The sequence below is a fragment of the Giraffa tippelskirchi genome, chromosome 8 (assembly GCF_054371585.1).
Source record: "Giraffa tippelskirchi isolate mGirTip1 chromosome 8, T2T-mGirTip1v1.2.pri, whole genome shotgun sequence".
In the NCBI taxonomy this organism is placed as follows: domain Eukaryota; kingdom Metazoa; phylum Chordata; class Mammalia; order Artiodactyla; family Giraffidae; genus Giraffa; species Giraffa tippelskirchi.
In genome coordinates this window covers 51,325,914-51,348,406 of record NC_137282.1, presented here as the reverse complement: position 1 = coordinate 51,348,406, position 22,493 = coordinate 51,325,914, and the positions used below count along the sequence as shown (strand labels likewise).

The 22,493-nt window shown below is 39.9% G+C and overlaps 1 protein-coding gene and 1 non-coding gene across 2 annotated transcripts in view; one reads left to right on the top strand and one right to left on the bottom strand.

The window, feature by feature from the left end:
- DNAH5 (dynein axonemal heavy chain 5) overlaps positions 1-22,493 on the bottom strand; it is a 310,603-nt gene that overhangs the window by 266,066 nt on the left and 22,044 nt on the right. The window lies entirely within an intron of this gene.
- On the top strand, positions 14,265-14,375 carry LOC145519250 (U6 spliceosomal RNA). The gene has a single exon (XR_014063667.1). It is a non-coding gene; the product is annotated as a U6 spliceosomal RNA (small nuclear RNA).

The window sequence follows — 22,493 nt, the reverse complement described above, 5'->3', positions numbered from 1 at the left end:
ATGTTTTCGATGTTGACACCCAAATACTGGTTGAATGTATGATGTCAATAAACCACCTGCCACTCCGGTCCCAATCACCCATGAACAAAAGGAGGTAGGTGACTAGGTGATCTTACAGGCACCATCCAGCTCTAAGCAAGAGGTAGGAACTAGGTGAGTGATCTCTGTCACTTGCATCCCAAGCCCACAGCATCTTAAAGTAATCGAAACATTATCTTAACATGAATTTTTCAAGTACAATCTTACAACATGGCAAACAAAAGACTGGAAAACTTATGATGTCACTGGAATCATCTGAAATGTGGTTGATGACTTTAACATTGCAGTGCTATGACATCTTTGATAATATTGTTTTCCCCATAGAAATATTTTTCCTATTCTAGATACCCAATCTTGAACAAATGACATTCCCAGGATCATGACACTTGTTCTTTGTGTATAAAGCTATAGTGCTTTCAATGGACTACTACATAGCCATAAAAAAAGAATGAAATAATGTCATTTGCAGCAATATGGATGGACCTAGAGATTATCATACTCTAGGTAAAGTCAGTCAGACAAAGACAAATATCATATGGTATCACTAATATGTGGACTCTAAAAAAATGATACAAGTGGAACTTATTTACAAAACAGAAACAGACTCACAGACATAGAAAAACAAACTTATGGTTATCAAAGGGGGAAAGGGAGATGGATAAATTAGGAGTCTGGAATTAAAATAAATATACTACTATATATAAAATAGGTAACCAACAAGGACCTATGGTATAGCACAGGTAACTATACTCAGTATCTTATAATAACCTATAAAGGAAAAGAAACTAAAAGAGAATAGATAGATATGTATATGTATAACTGAATCACTTTGCTGTTCACCTGAAACTAACACAACATTGTAAATCAACTACTTTTCAATAATAACTTTAAAAAAAAAAAATTAAGCTGTAGTGCTTTTTAAGATTCTCCTCCCAAACCCAAACACAAGCTCAGGGGCTCCACATGAAGATATGAAAATCAAATTTTAGGTGCAAATCACAGAATTCATGGTAGTAAAGTCCATCCAGTATTCTGCTCTTCAGTCAGCTACTTAGCCTGGTTATAACTTTTTCATATTAGTCCCTTCAGGATCACATTGCCTCATTCAGTTACCCCATTCACTCTTTATTTAAGACCAAAATTTTGGCACTATTTCACACACCACTGAGAAAAGCAACACTTCTTTAATTAGCATCTTATTCCTAGTTATAATCTAAAAGATAAGCAACAGCTTGGGAATGATCCTATGCCTTAATTACATGTTCTTTCCTAAACCCAAGGTCCAAACAATAAGACAAGTATTAACTAGAGAGATGTGAAAAGAATCCTTATTTCTTTAATAATTTTTAGTATCTATTTGTGCTTTTTAGCTGTGCTGGGTCTTCACTGATGCATGGGCTTTTCTCCAGTTGCAGAGAGTGGGGGCTACTCTTTAGTTATGGTGGGGGGCTTCTCATCACTGTGGCCTCTCTTGTAACAGAGCATGGGCTCTAGGGCTCCAGCTTCAGTACTTGCAGCACGAGGGCTCAGTCTTTGTGGTGCACAGGCTTGGCTGCTCCAAGGCATGTGGGAGCTTCTTGGGTCAAGAATCAAACCTGCGTCTCCTGCACTGGCAAGTGGATTCTTTCCCACTGAGCCACCAGGGAAGCCCAGGAATCCTTATTAATGTGATAGTTCTTGCTTTGCGAAAGCTGTAGATACAAATGATCTTGACCTTTATGTTACCTGTCTGTTGCTACTGTTCCACACATGGGTTTTCTAAGGCGCTGAGGCATGATCCTTTTCCCAAACATTAAGCAACAGAAACGCCAACTTATATTCCATCTTTTTTGGTTCTGATTTAGTTTATCAGGTATTTATTTAGAAGGAAACTATCTTTCCTTACATAAGTTTGATAATGAAGATGTTGGCATCTTGGGATCTGGTTCTGAAAATGACAATGTCAAGGACCGGTGAATAACACTGAGACATGAGTATTATTTCCACATCCCCCATCCACTGGCTCCCCCTGATTCCCACCAACAGACACACACAGCCCTGCAGGAAGCCAATGTCACAGCAGCAGAAATGCATATCAGGGGCCCAGGGTTCACTGGAGGACCATTTTGAGGCTGCTCTGCCATTACCACAGCTGTGCTTATTTAACAAAGAAAGAAGTTAACAGGGAAACAAGAAAGTAGAGAGTCAGGTTCACGAACATACATCAAAATTCTTACAGAATCCTGCATCTCTCAGCTTTTCTCTTGTGCTAAAATGTCATGAAATGATAATCTCAAAATCTTGTCCCATTCCTCCAGAGAATACAGTCAAATGGCATTCAGTGTAAAAATCAAATCCTACTCTTAGGGATGATTAGTTGATTCACTTAAGAGACATCTTCTAAAAGCAACAAAGAACAACATCCCAAGCTTCTAATATCACCCCTTCAGAAGCACATTACTTAGCCATCATCATGAGGAACTTTCCTGTGTATGATAGCGTGACTTTGCAAACCCTTTTAATATGATATTTAAGGAAATGGCTACCCACTCCACTATCCTTGCCTGGAGAATTCTATGGACAGAGGAGCCTGGCGGGCTACAGTCCATGGGGTTGCAAACAGGCGGACATGACTGAGCAACTAACACTGTCATAAATACAAACCCATGAAACTAACCAAGACATATTTATAAATTCGGTGGTTAGCACCCACACCCATGCCAAGGGGTCTGGTAGTAAAGTGATGCATTGATTCATGAGGCAGAAAAACTTTTGATTATAAGAATGTGATCTGATACAGAAAATCCATTTATCTGAAACCAAGCAGTGATTTCTAGAAAGAATATTCTGTCTTTGAAAAAGTTAAGGATAAACTTGGGGAGATATCAAAGGAATATATGTCCAGTCAGAGCCAAGAATGATCACTTCAGAAAGAAAGCAGCTGATGGAAGGTCAGAGTTCAAGGGGAGGCTCAGATGATTTGTTTTTGGTGACCTCTGACCTCCACCAAGACCACTGCAAACTCTGAGATCAGGGATGGATCTGTCCACATCACAGCTATATTTCTGGATCTTTGCACTGTTCATTAAGTGAATAAAGAACAGTCCCATCTATAACCTCATCCAGGAGCTAATTAAGTCTTTAAACCCCAAATGCTGCTGCTAAGTTGCTTCAGTCGTGTCCGACTCTGTGCGACCCCACAGATGGCAGCCCGCCAGGCTCTGCCGTCCCTGGGATTCTCCAGGCAAGAACACTGGAGTGGGTTGCCATTTCCTTCTCCAGTGCATGAAAGGGAAAAGTGAAAGTGAAGTTGCTCAGTCGTGTCCGACTCTTAGCGACCCCATGGACTGTAGCCTACCAGGCTCCTCCGTCCATGGGATTTTCCAGGCAAGAGTACTGGAGTGGGGTGCCATTGCCTTCTCCTAAACCCCAAATAACTAGTTACAAATGAGTTATTCGCTACCAAGAAAGCAAAATTTATTTTGCCAAATAAAACAAAAATAACCCAATTTATTTACCTGCTCATGTTTATTAAACTTCACCTTTCTTAAAGACCGTAACATAATTTGTAATAAATGTCATTACTGCCTATAGATTTCACAAGGCAAATCTCAAACCCTGCTGTTTCCTTTAACAGCAAAAATTCGAAAACACCATTTCAGAGAGGAAACATAAACTTCATTATTGCATACATAAGGAATACACTCCAGTCATTAAATGGAATGAATTAGAGTCAGTTCTAGTGAGGGAGATGAACCCAGAGCCTGTTATAGAGTGAAGTAAGTCAGAAGAATGACGTATATTAATGCACATAGATGGAATCTAGAAAAAAGGTACTGATAAACCTATTTTCGGGGCAGCAAGAGAGACTCAGACATAGAGAACAGACTTGTGGACACAGTGGAACAAATTGAGACAGTAACACTGAAACATACACATTACCACATGTAAAATAGATAGCCAGTGGGAATTTGCTGTATGAAGCAGGGAGCTCCAACCGAGTGCTCTGTAACAACCTAGAGGGGTGGGGTGGGATGAGAGGTGGGAGGGAGGTTCAAAATGGAGGGGACATATGTATACCTATGGCTGATTCATGGTGATGTATGGCAGAAACCAACACAACATTGTAAAGCAATTATCCTCCAATTAAAAATAAATTAATTAAAAATAATTATAAATTCATTTTATCGCTAACAAACTAAATTATAAAAATGCTATGCAGATCAAATGTTCTTCCAAAGATTCTTTAAGATGAGTGTCAATGCTTACGTCTTACCAAAACCAGCATTACAACTTTTCTGACAGAGCAGGGACACTCAATATTAATCTTAATACACACACACACACACACACACACACACACACACACACATATGGTTCCCATCCATATAGTCAAAGCTATGGTTTTTCCGGTAGTCATGTACAGATGTGAGTTGGACCATAAAGAAGGCTGAGTGCTAAAGAATTGATGCTTTTGAACTGTGGTGCTGGAAAAGACTCTTGAGAGTCCCTTGGACTGCAAGGAGAACAAACCAGGCAATCCTAAAGGAAATCAGTCCTGAATATTCATTGGAAGGACTGACGCTGAAGCTGAAGCTCCAATACTCTGGCCACCTGATGTGAAGAACTAACTCACTGGAAAAGACCCTAATGCTGGGAAAGATTGAAGGCAGGAGGAGAAGGGGATGACAGAAGATGAGATGTTAGGATGGCATCATTGACACAATGGACATAAGTTTGAGTGAATGCCAGGAGATAGGGAAGGACAGGGAAGCCTAGCGTGCTGCAGTTCATGGGGCTGCAAAGAGTTGGACATGACTTAGAGTCTGAACAACAACACATACACATACGATTCCTATCGTAAGTACACTTAACAGTGCTTTACAATGCAATATCTAGTTCCGGCTACTTAATTGCCAGTTGCCTGATTTTCCATCAATTATTAACCTTTCCACTGAAAACAGCTGACACTGGGCCTTGTATTCAAAGGCAGACCCCAGGTAGATTCAAATATTCAATTGAAATGGAACAATTAATTACATAAATAAACTCTCATTGATTAAGTTCCATTATTATGGGGACATAAATGCACCAAGTATGAAAACATGAAGGCTGGAATAAGGCAAAGATTTTGAAAATGTAGCCCTTACCTGGTAATTTATCATTTGACATGAAATTAATCTGAACAATTAATTTCTTTGGATTGTTTAACTTTCAAACATGAAACCATCAAAAATATGCGAAGATTATTGTTTAAAAAGAACCAAAGATACAGAGAAAGACTCTAAAGAATAAAGCTAGATTGTATAATTCCATTCCTATTTCCATATTTTAGGTGTGATTAACATATTTTAAGAAAATGTTTTAGTCTAGATCATTAATCTCATCAAAGTCAACCACTGTTATATTTATTGAGCTTCTTGGATACACCCACCATGATGTTATTCAGGTATAAGATACAAAGAGTTTATAATCTAGCAAAGGAGACAAAAACCACAATTAGTCAATAATAAAGCACTAAATTGTGAGAACCTGTCAAAGTTTATTGGAATCCAGCCAACAATATCAAGTTGATATATCAAAAATAAACCCTTAATATTCAATAAGGTTTAAAAGATAAGAACTTTTCATAAAACTCAGTTTTGAAATTAGCCTAAATCACTTAAAGTAGGAACCACAGGATACCTAAAAACTAAAGGAAAAAATTAAAAAGCTCTAAGAAAGTCTGTACCATTTTGCTTTCGTGTGTTAGTTGTTCAATTGTGTCCAACTCTTTGCAACCCCATGGACTGTAGCCCACCAGGCTCCTCTGTCCATGGAATTCTCCAGGCAAGAATACTGGAGTGGGTTGCCATTTTCTCCTCCAGGGGAACTTCCTGACCCAGGGATCAAACCCAGGTCTCCTGCACTGTAGGCAGATTCCTTACCATCTGAGTCACCAGGGAAGCAGAGTATAAAGATGTTCTCGCAGTAAGTGTTCTCAAAGTAAGCTACAGTGAGCCAGGAGAAAATACTTTCTGCTTTTTCACTTCCTTCCTCCCCCTCTACCAAAACAAAGGTTTAACATTTGAATCTGCTCCCAGAGAAAATTCTAGAAGGAATATAGTGTCTCCCTATTCCCCATGAAGTCACTCCAGCATTCATATCACTGTAAATTTCCTGAGTGAGACTCATCCCACCTTGTACATCTAGGTCTTCTTCATTCTCTTAATCTCCCCATCTGCTTCAGTCTCCCTCCTTTCTTATCCTAAAGCCTAAGCAAAATGATCTCTCAAGCAAATCTCACATCATCACCAATTTTCCTGCCATTCTGAGCATCATTTTGAAACAAATCAGGATCACACCATCAACCTAAAGACTAAGGCCGACCACGGGCATGTTGGTTGGCAAGTGGGGTTTTCAGCCAAACGACAGAATGGGAAACACAGTGTGCTGAATTGCTTATTACATTATAATAACAAAGCACAGGAAAACAAAATTGAAGGTGTTAATTCATTGTGTGATGTAGAGCAACAGGAGAAAAACTATTGCTTTTCTAATCCAGAAAATGCACAGAGCTGAAAACAGCAATCTCCTAGAAGCAAAAGCGAGGCAATTATGACTAAAAGAACCACAGTTGAAGGTAATTTTCCTCCAAACGGTTATCCTCACTGGGGAATTACATGTATACTTTTTAAAAATAAATAAATAAAAGAAAATTAATGAAATGGAAGACATTTTTTAAGTCCCCAAAGTTTGTCCTAGAGAAAGTTTTCTAAATGGTAAGCACTCTGTCAGACTTTTTCTCTAATTAGTTCCCTTCGACGCTTATGGTAACCCCAGATGGCACTAGTGGTAAAGAGCCCGCCTGCCAATGCAGGAGATGTAAAAGCTCAATCCCTGGGTCAGGAAGGTCCCCTGGAAGAGGGCATGGCAACCCACTCAAGTTTTCTTGCCTGGACAATCCCATGGACAGAGTGGTCTGGTGGGCTACAGTCCATAGGGTTGCAAAGAGAGGGACACGACTGAAGCGACTTAACACCGATGCAACTCTTACGGAGACTAAATCTCATTAAAATCAGGTCCAAACTCTCATTTAAATATACCTATTTTATTCTGATATATAGGGAAAAACAAAGGGGAGGGTAGGTCCTGGCCAAAATGTGCAACAGTGAAGAAAAAAGAGCTTCAAGCCACATCTCGCTCTTTCCTAAAAACCTCACCCTTGTGCGAGGACATGAACCATCGCCCAGTCAGTCAGTGGGGGTCCACGTTCTTCTCCAGACATACTCTCAGAATCTGTCTGAAAGCCACTTCCCTCCTGTGCAGGTCAAAGTCCTATTCATGTGTCCAGGGCATGTCGCCATGTCCCTTCCTCTGTTTTATCCTTCCTGAATCTCAGAGTTCCCTTCTCTGAAATTCTATTGCTCATTCTTTAAATGGTTTTCATCCTGAATAATAATTACACTTCAGAAATATAAATTGTACTAGGATATTTTCGGGAGCAAAGATTTTGAACATTGTAAATCGCACAGCATCTCACACAGAAGTGATTGTTTTTAAATTAACCTATCGTCTATATGCATCCAAGGTGGCACTAGTGGTAAAGACTCACCTGCTAATGCAAGAGACGTTAGAGACTCTGGTTCAATCCCTGGGGCAGGAAGATCCATTGGAGGGGGGCATGGAAACCCACTCCAGCATTCTTGCCTGGGAAATTCTATGGACAGAGGAGTCTGGCAGGCGACAGTCCATAGTGGTGCAGAGTCCAACATGACTGAAGCGACTTAGCACACACACACACACACACGTAGTGTATACAGTAATAAACCAAAAATGATATTTCTTTCTGTTAAGTAGCACCTCTATTTTTTAGCCCTCTTGAAGATGTTTTTGTGCCACTGTTGTTCTCATCCTTGCTGTTGTTTTTCTGTTTTAATGTGCTGCGTTGGTAGTGGTGGTGTTATTCGGGGTATGTGGCAGAAGGAAGCATTGATAAACGTGAAAAGCAAATTCCAGCCCCTCCTGTGTCAGTTTTCTTCCTCTGTGTCCTTAATTAAATAGAGGACATATACTCACTTATTCTGCATTTCTACTTTCCTTAATTAGCCTAGACTGAAGCTTGAGGTTTACATGACAATCAACTCTAACATTTCTTTCTGGCACTGAAATATACAAACAGGTGGGTTTTTTTTTATTATTATCATTTTACTGAGTGATTATCAAATGGGATAGAATTGCAAACTGGAATTTTGTGAACTGAATTATTCATTAGAGTGAATTTCAATATACCGAGCATCAACTTATCATTGCTTCGAGCCATCCACTAAGGTTTACAAATATTTTCCTTACGGGGAATTGCTGTTGCAATAGTATTTGCAGTAGGGGAATGTCAAGTTGGTAAAACTCCACTATTAATAATGGATTCATAGATGCATGAAAGGAGCTTCGTGCCTGCAATCAACAGGTTTAGGCTCACCAGGCTTTTTCTTTTCTTTTCTTCTTAAAAAGAAATCCTCAGAATTCCAGTTACAAGATTTACAGCATTTCAGTCTTATGCCCTATAAAATCTTATGTTCGAAGGTTAATAAAATGAGATTAATCCAGAGATACTACATGTTGGGTACTTTTCTTTTTTCCTTTCAAGCACAGTATGTTAGCAGCCTAAACTGCAGAGAGATGTGGAAACAGCCAGCCACCAGTGGAAGTTAGCTGCCATCCAGTGGCTAGAAGTGAAATTCACCCAAACCCCTGCCTGCCTGATGAGCTAAGGAACTGCAGAACAGAGCTGTGCATCCGAAGTACATCAAAGATTCAATAATTTACACTTACTGTCTAGTATTTACATAAAGACCATAATGATGGGGGAAATTATTGAATACTTTAATGGAAATGAAGCCAAAGTCTCCTCCCTTATAATTCTAAATCATAAGAAATATCTTTTTGTTCAAATTGTTTCCCTTTCAAAAGTTCCCAATTTAGAAACTTTGTCTATGTCATATGAACCAAACTAAACAATGAAATGATTATCAGTGATAAAACAGATCTGACTACATGCAAGGTAGCACACTGAAGTGGCAAAAATTTTGATATCAATCTCTAAAGAAGAAAAACATGCAAATATATCCATAAAGTGATCTCAATATTTATACAAGTACATAGTGAATTCACCATGAATGAGTCCTAACACTTTCTCTTATGTAAAATGTAGTACCATTCTCTTATTTAAAACCTCCAACCTCTTTTAAACAATTATAATACTCAGTTTTTTAAATAGCTTTTATACTGGTTTATTCTAAAAATGATGCACATTTATTGTGAAAATGTAAAAAAAATCACAATAATCTGAGCACAGTTATAGTCTGTTTTCTATGAGAAATGCTATACCATCTCCCTTTTCTTTAAAAAAAATTATTTTATATGCGTGTACATATATATATATATATATATATACACACACACCCACATAAACACATATATGTATATATGATGCTTTTGAACTGTGGTGTTGGAGAAGACTCTTGAGAGTCCCTTGGACTGCAAGGAGATCCAACCAGTCCATCCTAAAGGAGATCAGTCCTGGGTGTTCATTGGAAAGACTGATGTTGAAGCTGAAACTCCGATACTTTGGCCATCTGATACGAAGAGCTGACTCATTGGAAAAGACCCTGATGCTGGGAAAGATTGAGGGCAGGAGGAGAAGGGGACTACAGAGGATGAGATGGCTGGATGGCATCACCGACTCAATGGACATGGGTTTGGGTAGACTCCAGGAGTTGGTGATGGACAGGGAGGCCTGGCGTGCTGCGGTTCATGGGGTCGCAAAGAGTCGGACACAACTGAGCGACTGAACTGAACTGATTGATGTGCATATGTGTTAGTCAGTTGTATCCGACTCTCTGTGGCCAGAGGGACTATAGCCTACCAGGCTCCCCTGTCCATGGAATTCTCTAGGCAAGAATACTGGAGTATTCTGTATTCTAACTAAATAGTGGAGTGGGTAGCCATTCCCTTCTACAGTGGATCTTCCCAAGCCAGGAACTGAACTCACGTCTCCTGCATTGCAGGCAGATTTTTTACCGTCTGGGTCACCTGGGAAGCCCTTTATGCATCTGTACATCCTTATATTCAGTCTACAAGATATCATGAAAATGTTCTCATATTACAGAATATTCCTTTTAGGTTGGTTCCAATTTTTTTCCTGTTAGGAACAACAATATAATGAATAGTTCTGTGGTCAAATCCTTGTATAGATCTCTGCTTATTTACTTTAATAAATTATTAGCAAAAATTATTCCTTAAAATTACATCCACTGGTTTGTGTATTAATTTTGTTTCATCTTTGCCTGTATGATAGATAAGAAATGGCTGTTATCTCATCACTGGTTTAATGTGCAAGTCTTTAACAAACATGAAGCTAAATATTTCTTAAGTATTTATTGGCCATTTGCAGGGTGGTTGTGAATCGCCTATTCATGTCCTTTCCTATTTTTTTCCTAGTGATTCTCTTTCTATTGATTTGTAATTGCTCTTTTAAGATTGGACAAAGATATTGTACACATACAGAAAGTGAGCTGCTTCGATATTACTATCCTACAAAGTAGAATTAAAGACAAACGTCTTCAAGATCTGTACCAAGATAAACATTTAATGTGTGGATCACAACAAACTGGAAAATTTTTAAGATAAACATTTTACGTGTGGATTACAAAAACTGGAAAATTCTGGAAGAAATAGGAATACCAGACTACCTTATCTGCCTCCTGAGAAACCTGTATGCAGGTCAAGAAGCAACAGTTAGAACTGGACATAGAACAATGGACTGGTTCAAAATTGGGAAAGGATTACATCAAGGCTATATACTGTCACCCTGCTTATTTACCTTATATGCAGAGTACATCATGCAAAATGCTGGGCTGGATGAAGCATAAGGTGGAATCAAGATTGACAGGAGAAATATGAATAACCTCAGATATGCAGATGATAGCACCCTTATAGCAGAAAGTGAACAGGAACTAAAGAGCCTCTTGATGAAAGTGAAAGAGGAGAGTGAAAAAGCTGGTTTAAAACTCAACATTCCATGTTTGATGCATGAGACAAATGCTCAGGGCTGGGGCAATGGGATGACCCAGAGGGATGCGATGGGGAGGGAGGAGGGAGGGGGGTTCAGGATGGGGAACACATGTAAACCCATGGCTGATTCATGTCAATGTATGGCAAAAACCACTACAATATTGTAAAGTAATTAGCCCCCAACTAAAATAAATACATTTATTAAAAATAAATAAATAAATAAAACTCAACATTCAAAAAACGAAGATCACAGCATCCAGTCCCATCACTTCATGGCAAATAGATGGAGAAACAATGGAAGCAGTGACAGACTTTCTTTTCTTGGGCTCCAAGATCATTGCAGATAGTGACTGCAGCCATGAAATTAAAAGAACGCTTGCTCCTTGGAAGAAAAGCTATGCCAAACATAGATAGTGTATTAAAAAGCAGAGACATTACTTTGCCAACAAAATTCTGTCTAGTCAATGCTATGGTTTTTCCAGTAGTCATGTACAGATGTGAGAGTTGAACCATAAAGAAAGCCGAGCACCGAAGAATTGATGTTTTCAAACTGTGGTGTTGGAGAAGACTTCTGAGAGTCCCTTGGACTGCAAGGAGATCAAACCAGTCCATCCTAAAGGAAATCAGTCCTGAATATTCATTGAAAGGACTGATGCTGAAGCTGAAGTTCCAATACTTTAGCCACCTGATGTGAAGACCTGACTCATTAGAAGAGACCCTGATGCTGGGAAAGACTGAAGGCGGGAGGAGAAAGGGACAACAGAGGATAAGATGGTTGGATGGCATCACCGACTCGATGGACATGAGTGTGGGCAAGCTCTGGGAGTTGGTGATGGACAGGGAGGCCTGGCATGCTGCAGTCCATGGGGTCCCAAAGAGTCAGACACGACTCAGCGACTGAACTAACTGAAACATTTTATATTTATAAAAAGTATAATCCACTATGAGTGTATGGTAGCTATGTACTAAAAAACAGTCCTAAAGTAAAACAAGCAAAACCTGTTAGAAAACCAGGCGACATTAACAGAAAAACCGTAATAAAAAGATGTTCTAATAGAATGCCTTAGTAGAAATACGTTATACCTTATACTCACCTAATAACATTAGTCTTTTAAAGTGCTATAAATGGTCAACAAAATTAATCATTTATTAGACCACAGAAACTACAAAAGTCACAACTGATAACAATAATGTTGTAAACAGGTAATTAATCATGAAGGAATTTTATGTCTCTCAACTGCTTTAAAGTTTAGAAAAGCTTCTTTTAAATTACTACTAGATCCTTGCAGAACTCCAAACTGCAAACAGAGGCCATTTGGAATGTAATAAATCCCACTAAAGACACCAGAGAACTGAAAAACAGAGAGATGTAAGAGAATGCAATCACTCCCTGCATCCCCCAGGAATGTAGGACAGAGAAAGTTAGGAGAGGGGTGCCCTAGTCAGGCAGAGTTGGCCAAACCACCCTCCATTCAAGGACAGGGCTCAACCTCTTCATGCCTGGAGGGCTGGTCTTTTCAGAGACCATAAGTCCTTGGAGCCCACAAGTGCTTAGGAGAAGAGAAGAGACAAAAGCTGCATCCAGGGCACAGAGAACAGGCGAGAACTGGAGGTGGTATTACCACCTGAAGTCTCCTCATTCATTCTTTACCTGGTTCTCAGCTCCCCTTTCTGGAATTCTAGATGTGTTTTATCAAGATTCCTCATTCCCCTCTAGGAAAGGAGCCCCCAAACCTGGACTCCCTCCACACTATAGTTGAATACAAAGGTCAGAATAGAAAATAGGGGCTCAAAAGAGGAAACACAGTCGGAAAGGTAAAGTGACTTGTTGGAAGCCTGTAGACAAAGTGTACATGTCCGGAACAGAGCATTATAAGTCCTCTTTTTAAGATGCCTCTCCCATTATTTCTACTAATCCTTGACTCTCAACTCCTTTGCCAGCTGACTCACAACTTACCTCCTCCAAGAAAGCTGACCTGATTAACACTGATCCTGAGTACTCCTCTACAGCAAAGTCTATTCTTAAAGACTTTATTATTTGTATATATTATTTTATTTGTATCTGTTTATGTTTTACTTTGAATTCAAAGCATGTGGCAATATGTAGATTTTTTTCTATAACAGATAAGCACCTGAATTCCTTTGTATGAATGGAATATTAGAAAATCAAATAATATTTTCTAACTTACATGTCATCATTTAAGTTTTTCACAGAAAAAGTGAACCCAAGAAATAACAAAAAAAAAAAGTTTCAATTTCTTAGAAAGCAATAAGTTGGTAATAAAACATTCAATATGATTAAATTTTAATATTACAAAACACTTGTGTTTTTCAAGATTCCACAGAGCCTGGTGTCTGAGTAGAAGTAGTAGAAGTGGAGAATAAGAAGATGTGAAGGAGATACTAAAATTTCTCATTTGAACGATGTGGTTAGTGGTAAAGCTATTATCTGAGATAAGAAATCAGTGAAGATGAGTAGTTTGGAGGGGAAATTGATGAGCTTCACTTGGGGGCACATTGAATTTGAGGTCTCTAAAAAGATATTCATGTGGAAGTAAATGTTTCAGTGAAAATTGAGAAATGTAAATCTGTGTTTCAGAAGAGACATAGGGGCTTAATGATATGGATCTAAGAGTCATCAGCATAAAAGTGATAGTGATGTAAATTAGTTCCCCCAAGAAGAGGGTAAAAAGTGAAAATAGAGGTGACACAGGGCGTGGGGACAGTGGGATTCAGTGTGTGAGGGGAGGGGAGGAAACAAACGACAGAAACCGAGAACAGTCAGAAAAGCAGCAGGAAAGCCTAGAGGGAGGAATGTATTGGAACTCAAAGGCAAAAAAGAGTTTCAAGGAAGGAAAAAGGAGCCAAGAGTGTTAAAGCTCAATCCAAATGTTCCTCAATACAGGACTGTTTGAATAAACTATGACCCAGCCATACAATGGAGTGAAGAGGCATGGGAAGATCTCTATATCCTGCTGTGTGTGATCTTGCAAACACAGGGGAGAAAAGCATAGTGCAGAGCAGTGTGTTGTATGCCACTTTCAGTGTAAAAAGAAGGAAATGCACAAATTCATGCATGCACATGTATTTGCTTACATTTTAAAATCAAACTATGGAAGAATAAGCCAAAAACCTAAAATCAAAAAGTTACCTATCAGGGGAGGAGACAACAATAAAAAAACTAGAACTCGCTAGTGCTCACTCACTTTGACAGCACATGTGTTAAAACTGGAACAATACCAAGAAGATTAGCATGGCCCCTGCACAAGAATGACATACAAATTCATGAAGTATTGCTTGTTTTTAAACTACAAGATACTAATGAGAGAAAAGACGACACAAACAAATGGAGAGTTACACAACGCTCTTGGTTTCAAAGCGTCAATATAGTGAGAATGACTATACTACCCAAAGCAATCTACAGATTCAATGCAATCTCTATAAAATTACCAATGGAATTTTTCAGAGAATTTGAACCCCAAAAAATTTACAATTCATGTGGAGACACAAAAGACCCCAAACAGCCAAAGTAATCTACAGAAAGAAAAGCAGAGCTGGAGAAATCAGGCCCCCTGACTTCCGACTAAACTACAAAGCTACTGTAAGCAAGACAGTATGGTACTGGCACAAAAACAGAAAAAGACAGAAAGACAGAAAGGACAGAAAGCTCAGAGATAAACTCACACACCTATGGTCACCTGATCTATGACAAAGGAGGCAAGAAGATACAATGAAGAAAAGATAGTCTCTTTAATAATAAGTGGTGCTGGGAAAACTGGACATTTATATGTAAAAGAATGAAATTAGACACTCCCTAAGCCCATATACAAAAATAAACTCAAAATGGATTAAAGATCTAAATATAAGGCTGGATACTATAAAACTCTTAGAGGAAAACATAGGCAGAACACTCTTTTGATATAAATTGCTGCAAGATCTTTTTTCAATCCACTTCCTAGACTAATGAAACTAAAAACAAAAATAAACAAATGGGATCTCAATAAAATAAAAGTTTTTGCACAGCAATGGAAACCATGAACAAAAGAAAAAAGACAACCCTGAGAATGGGAGAAAATATTGCAAATGAAGCAATCAACAAAGGATTACTCTCCAAAATATATGAAGAGCTCATGCATCTCAATATCAAAAAACAAATAACAATAAAAAAAATGGGCATAAGATCTAAATAGACGTTTCCCCAAACAAGACATACAATGGCCAAAAATCACATGAAAAGGTGCTTAACATCACTAATTATTAGAGAAGTGCAAATCAAAACTACAATGAGGTATCACCTCACATCAGTCAGAATAGCTATCCTCAAAAAAATCTACAAACTGTAGATGCTAGAGAGGATGTGGAGAGAACCCTCCTACAGTGCTGGTGGGAATATACATTGATACAGCCAATTAACAGGATGGAGGGTCATTAAAAAACTAAAAACAGAACTACTACATGACCCAGCAATGCTACTCCTGGGCATATACTCAGAGAAAAACCATAATTCAAGAAGATACATGCATCTCAATGTTCATTACAGCACTATTTGCAATGGCCAGGACATGGAAGCAACCTACATGTCCATCAACAGAGGAATGGATAAAGAGGATGTGGTACACATATTCAATGTAATGTTACTCAGCCATTAAAAAGAACAAAATAATTCCTGATGCTGGGCAAGACTGAAGGTGGGAGGAGAAGGGGTCGACAGAGGATGAGAGGGTTGGATGGCATCACCGACTCAACGGACATGAGTTTGAGCAAGCTCCAGGAGTTGGTGATGGACAGGAAAGCCTGGCATGCTGCAGGCAATGGGGTCCCAAAGAGTCAGACACAACTGAGTGACTATACTGAACTGAATGTCATTTGCGAAAACATTGATGGACCTAGATATTGTCTTACAGAGCGAAGTAAAGTCAGACACAGAAAGACAAATATCATATGATATCACTTATATGTGGAATCTAAAAAAGGGGGGGGGATACAAATGAACTGATCTACAAAACAGAAGTAGAGTCATAGATGTAGAAAACAAGCTTATGTCTACCAAGGGATAAGGGGCCGGTGGAAGGAATAAATTGGAAGACTGGAATTGACACATACACACTACTATATGTAAAATGCATGCATGCGTGCTCAGTCACTCAGTCATGTCCAGCTCTTTGCAACCCTATGGACTATAGCCCACCAGGCTCCTTTGTCCACAGGATTCTTCAGGCAAGAATATTGGCTGTTGTTCAGTCGCTTAGTCACATCCAACTCTTTGCAACCCCATGGAGTGCAGCACACCAGGTTTCCCTGTCCTTCACAATCTCCCAGAGACTGCTCAAACTCATGTCCATGGAGTCGGTGATGCCATCCAACCATCTCATCCTCAGTCGTCCCCTTCTCTTCCCACCTTCAATCTTTCCCAGCATCAGGGTCTTTTCCAATGAGTCAGTTCTTCGCATCAGGTGGCCAAAGTATTGGAGCTTCAGCTTCAGCATCAGTCCTCCCAATGAATATTCAGGGCTGATTTCCTTTAGGATTGAACTGGTTTGATCTCTTTGCTGTCCAAGGGAACTTCAAGAGTCCTCTCCAACACCACAGTTCAAAAGCATCAATTTTTCAGCGTTCAGCCTTTTTTATGGTCCAACTCTCACATCCATGCATGACTACTGGAAAACACATTGCTTTGACTAGATGAATCTTTGTTGGCAAAATAATGTCTCTGCTTTTTAATATGCCATCTAGGTTTGTCATTGATTTTCTTCCAAGGAGCAAGTGTCTTTTAATTTCATGGCTGCAGTCACCATTTGCAGTGATTTTGGAGCCCAAGAAAAGTAAGTCTGTCACTGTTTCCATTGTGTCCCCATCTATTTGCCATGAAGTGATGGGACCAGATGCCATGATCTTCAACTTTTAAATGTTGAGCTTTAAGCCAGCTTTTTCACTCTCCTCTTTCACTTTCATCAAGAGGCTCTTTTAGTTCCTCTTCACTTTCTGCCATAAGGGTGTTATCATCTGCATATCTAAAGTTATGGATATTTCTCCTGGCAATCTTGATTCCAGCTTGAGCTTCATCCAGCCCGGCATTTCACATGATGTATTCTGCATAGAAGTTAAATAAGCAGGGTGACAATATACAGCAGTACTCCTTTCCCAATTTTGAAGTAGTCCATTGTTCCATGTCCAGTTCTACCTGTTGCTTCTTGACCTGCATACAGATCTCTCAGGAGGCAGGTAAGGTGGTCTGGCATTCCCATCTCTTCAGGAGTTTTCCATAGTTTCTTGTGCTCCACACAGTCAAAGGCTTTAGCGTCATCAATGAAGCAGAAGTAGATGGTTTTTGGAATTTCTTTACTTTTTCTGTGATCCAGCAGATGTTGGCAATTTGATCTCTGGTTCTTCTGCCTTTTCTGAATCCAGTTTACACATCTAGAAGTTTTCGGTTCATCTACTACTAAAGCCTAGCTTGGAGAATTTTGAGCATAAACTTGCTAGCAAGTGAAATGAGTGCAACTGTGCGGTAGTTTGAGCATTCTTTGGCATTGCCCTTCTTTGGGATTGGAATGAAAACTGACCTTTTCCAGTCCTATGGCCACTGCTGAGTTTTCCAAATTTGCTGGCATATTGAGTGCAGCATTTTAACAGCATCATCTTTTAGGATTTGAAATAGCTCAGCTGGAATTCCATCACCTCCACTAGTTTTGTTTCTAGTAATGCTTCCTAAGGCCCACTTGACTTCACACTCCAGGATGCCTTTGGTTGCCATTTCCTCCTCCAGGGGATCTTTCCAACCCAGGGATTGAACTCATGTCTCCTGCATTAGCAGGTGGATTCTTTATCACTGAGCCACCTGGGAAGCCCTTAGTGCAAAACAGGAAACTAATCATAATAACCTATATAGCACACAGAACTCTACCCAATACTCTATGATGGCCTAAATCAGAAAAGAATCTAAAAAAGAAGAGATACATGTATATGTGTAACTGATTCACTTTGTTGTACATCTGAAACTAACGCAACATTGTAAATCAACTATACTCCAATAAAAAAAAGTTTTAAATAAGAAAGAGGGACAATAACACCAATGAGGTAAAACACTAACAACAGGTAACTCTAAAGGATATGAGGATAATCTTCGAACTATTCTTGAAATTTCTGTCAGTTTGAAATTATTTCCAAATGAAGTACTTTTAAAGTTTAAAAAAAAAAACTAGAACTCTCTAAACACACCATATTTTATAGTCTGGACTTTATCATGGTTCAACACATAATCATAAAACACAGTATATCAAATTCTTTCAAAAAGCAATCTCTAAAAATGGAAAAGAAATTTTAAAAGAAATGACTCTAACTATGTCTCAAGTTGGTGGTTTAATCACAAACAGAAGAATTATTTTAAACAACTTTTTTCCACTGTTTCTAAAGTAGAATCAAAAAAAATAAATAAATAAAGTAGAATCACTTTTATTTTCTCTATCTAAATGTTATTAGCAAATATAAAATGTCGTTTCAAATACAAAAATAACAGTTACTGATAGATTTGAGCGTACTTTATGACTGTATTTCTATGTACTTTGCAGACAATTAAATAAAACTTGTGAATTCATCTGTCATTATTACCAAAATACTGCCAAAAGCCAGGCTGTAATTTCTTCAGATTGAACTAGCCTAGAATTAAATATACTGTCCAATCACTGTAAAGTAATTTTTCAAAATTGACATTTCAATTTTCACGAGTTAATTTTAATTTTCACGAGTTAATTTTAATTTTCACATTTTTCTGTGTGTCTACGGCTTCAGGATCATGCACTTAATAAAAGCAATCTTAAAATGGAGTGGGTTTTTTGTGCTTATCTACCCTGGTGGTCCCAAAGAAGGCAATGGCAACCCACTTCAGTACTCTTGCCTGGAGAATCCCAGGGATGGGGGAGCCTGGTGGGCTGCCATCTGTGGGGTCGCACAGAGTCGAACATGACTGACGCGACTTAGCAGCGGCAGCAGCACCCTGGTGGTCCACTGGCTAAGACTCCATGCTCCCACTGCAGGGGACATGGGTTAGATCCCTGGTTGGGGAATTAAGATTTTACATGACCTGCACCCCCTGCCCCAAAAAATAAAGGTGGACCAAATGGCAGAACTGCTTTTGGGTGAGAAGCACTGAATGACACAAAATAAGCTTAATCAGGAATTGACTTTTAACTACAGCTGCTGTTCCAAATATAATTTCCTGAACTAGAAAGAAGCGCAGGTTTTGTTGAGTCTCTTTGGATCTTGGAGGCAACAGATCCCATACTGGGGTGCACTGCTCCTGCCATGGACATAGTAACGTGTAAGGCTTTCAATCGGGGTGTGGGGATCCCAGAGCAAGACACAGCGCCATCTGGTGGAGCCCCTCCTACCCCCTGACCCAGCTTGAAGTTTCTGGGGAAGATGCCATGCGGTCCATGGAGCCTTGGGAAGAAAATCATAGCCGAGTCCCCTGATCACTTTGGAAATACGTCTTCTCTTCTTGAAACAGCTCCTGGCTTACTACTGGCCGGTTAGAAACTCCAAGTGACCAAATGACCTGAAATTCCTATCATAAATCCAGTATTTTCTGATCCTTCAGGTCAAAAATGTGGGATTGTGCACTGACTGTCCACTGGATCCTGACAGCACAGGTAGATTCTGTGAGCAGGGAGTTCGCGTCCCCAGCTACACCTGGGCACCATGGCACTGCCTCATCTCCCGACCCACAGGTGAGGCCTCTTGGGAAGCAGAGGTCACTTTTGCTTCTCCTCCTAAACACAGTGTAATGTGTCGGGCTTGCTTCTACTCTTCAACCTGTAAGGCGGCATCTTACAAGGTCGATTTCCTCACAGAACAGATTAGGCAACTGGTACCTGAAGTTAAGTCAGTTCCTCCTGGTGAGGGAGCCAGGTGGTGACTGGCCAGGATGAGAACTCAGGGCTCCTGGTATGTGGTCTTTTTGCACATGAGAAAGTAAAGAGTTGGTCTCAGATTTTCTCGTAAGAAGTGATTCTGCATCCTACCTCAGCCCTTTCCTTAACACTAACCACACCTAGAGAAAGAAAATCTAGCCATCTGCTGCCTTTCAGAATATAATTAAACTTCTAGAAAAACAGAGGACGTCTTGACCACGTAACACAAACCTTCTCATTCACCCATCTCTTTCACCGCTCTATCCTTAGATGGTTTACCCAGCCTTTTCGAGTTTATGGAAATCTTTATTCATGTCCAAGGTAATCATGAGCACTTTCAGCCTTGATTTGCTTAAAACTCACATTAAGTGAATTAAATCCTGACAATAATGCTTTTCACAGGAAACTAAAGGTAAGTCATCTAGACTTTTTTTAAGGATGTGATTGCAATTAGACTCAGTATCACCTGTTGAAGTGACTTCATCACCTATGAAAAATAGCTGTTGCAAGTTTCACAGAAAATGTACTGGTCTGATTACATAAACGTTCACGGTATGTTCCCAAAAGGGTAATAATATTAAAACTCAAATGCATTTTGCTTCCATTCCTTAACCTGGAGCAGTATGTCACTGAAATATTGGGTTGGCCAAAAAGTTTGTTTGGGTCTTTCCATAAGACGTTACAGAAAACCCCGGAGTTTTTGGCCAACCCAATATTTTTAGGCTTCTCCACCAGATGGGGCTACTCCCCAAGCAGTTCTGTTGCTAAGCATGAGGGCACTCTGAAATGTCTGATCATAAAGGGTCGCTCACGTTAGCAGTCTTCATAGGATGGTTCATTCCCTGCAACTGTGTGTACTTGAGCTCAGTCGTATCCAACCCTGAGACCCCCTGCACTGTAGCCTGCCAGGCTCCCTCCTCCGTGGGATTCTCCAGGCAAGAAGACATTAGTAACCCTAACTAAAAACCCAGAGTTCACAGGGCTCAGTCTAGCCATGGAATCCAGCATAAGGTATCTGAGTCCTGGATCAGATAACCAAATTGAAAACCAAATGTGGTTTTCAAAAAGTCTAACTGTTGCTTGCATTATCTCCAGGAATATGGAAGAGGATTAGATTTATAACCCACAGCAACATTTCTCAAAGCCTCTCCTTCTGCTGTTCCACTTGCTTCCACCCCAAAGCTGTCCCTGGATTTCTCACACACAGACCTTCCACAGCCTTTCTCTCTCCCCTCCTCATTTCCTCTTTCCTGGCTAAATCCTTCAGTTCAGTTCAGTTCAGTCATTCAGTCATGTCCCACTCGTGGCGACCCCATGAACCGCAGCACGCCAGGCCTCGCTGTCCATCACCAACTCCTGGAGTTTACCCAAACTCATGTCCATTGAGTCAGTGATGCCATCCAACCATCTCATCCTCTGTCGTCCCCTTCTCCTCTTGCCTTCAGTCTTTCCTAGCGTCAGGGTCTTTTCAAATGAGTCAGCTTTTCGCATCAGGTGGCCAAAGTATTGGAGTTTCAACTTCAACATCAGTCCTTCCAATGAACACCCAAGACTGATCTCCTAACCCTAAATCCTTCCCCCCTTTAAAATAGACAGCTGGTAGTAAGCTACTGTTTAGCACACGAAGCTCAGCTCCAAACGCAGTGATGACCTAGAGGGGTGGGATGGGTGGGGGTGGGAGGGAGGCTCAAAAATTTGGGGGGGGGATATATGTATACATATATACTATGTATATAGTACATATATGTATATATGGCTCATATATGTATATGTATATACTTTCCTGTGCAGCAGAAACCAACACAACACTATAAAGCAATTATACTCCAATAATAAAAGAAAGATGATAGTCAAAGAAAAAAAAAAATCCTTCCCGCTTTCTTGCCTCTCTGGTTCGTAGCCAGACTACTAGCTCCAAATTCTCTTGTAAAGGTGGGGAAAAAATCTCAGATCCCCACATGGAAATCCCAGGTCTCAGCCCAGGCCAAATGGGATTCAGACACACCTGAGCCCATGTGGATGTCCGACATGAGCTGGGAAAGTCCTCAGGGAAGGTGATTCCATAAGGATTTTAGGAGTTTTCTTCCTATTATCTTATTTTGGTCAATAGAGAATAAAGAATCTTGTGTAGGGTCGCAGGGAAGAACCAGGGAAGGAAGAACAGAAAGGCAGCTCTTCCAGATGATGCTTCAGGCCCCGAATCATGGCTCAGGCCTGAGTCTCAGGGGCAGGGGCCTCCCAGAAGCTCCAGAGGAAATCTGTGAGAACTGGGGGAAAGCGGGTGCAGCTTTGATGCTGGTGGGGCCAAGCACCATCCTTCATGAGAGGAAGGTATCAACTCCTTCCCCCACTGATGGATGGTGAGTTTTATGTGTCAATGTGGCTACACACAGAACCCAAATATTTGGTCAAATGCTAGTCTAGATGTCGCTGTGAAGCTATCTCTTCGATGAGATTAACAATCTAATCAACAGACTCTGAATAAAGCGGATTACCCTCTATAATGTCAGTGGG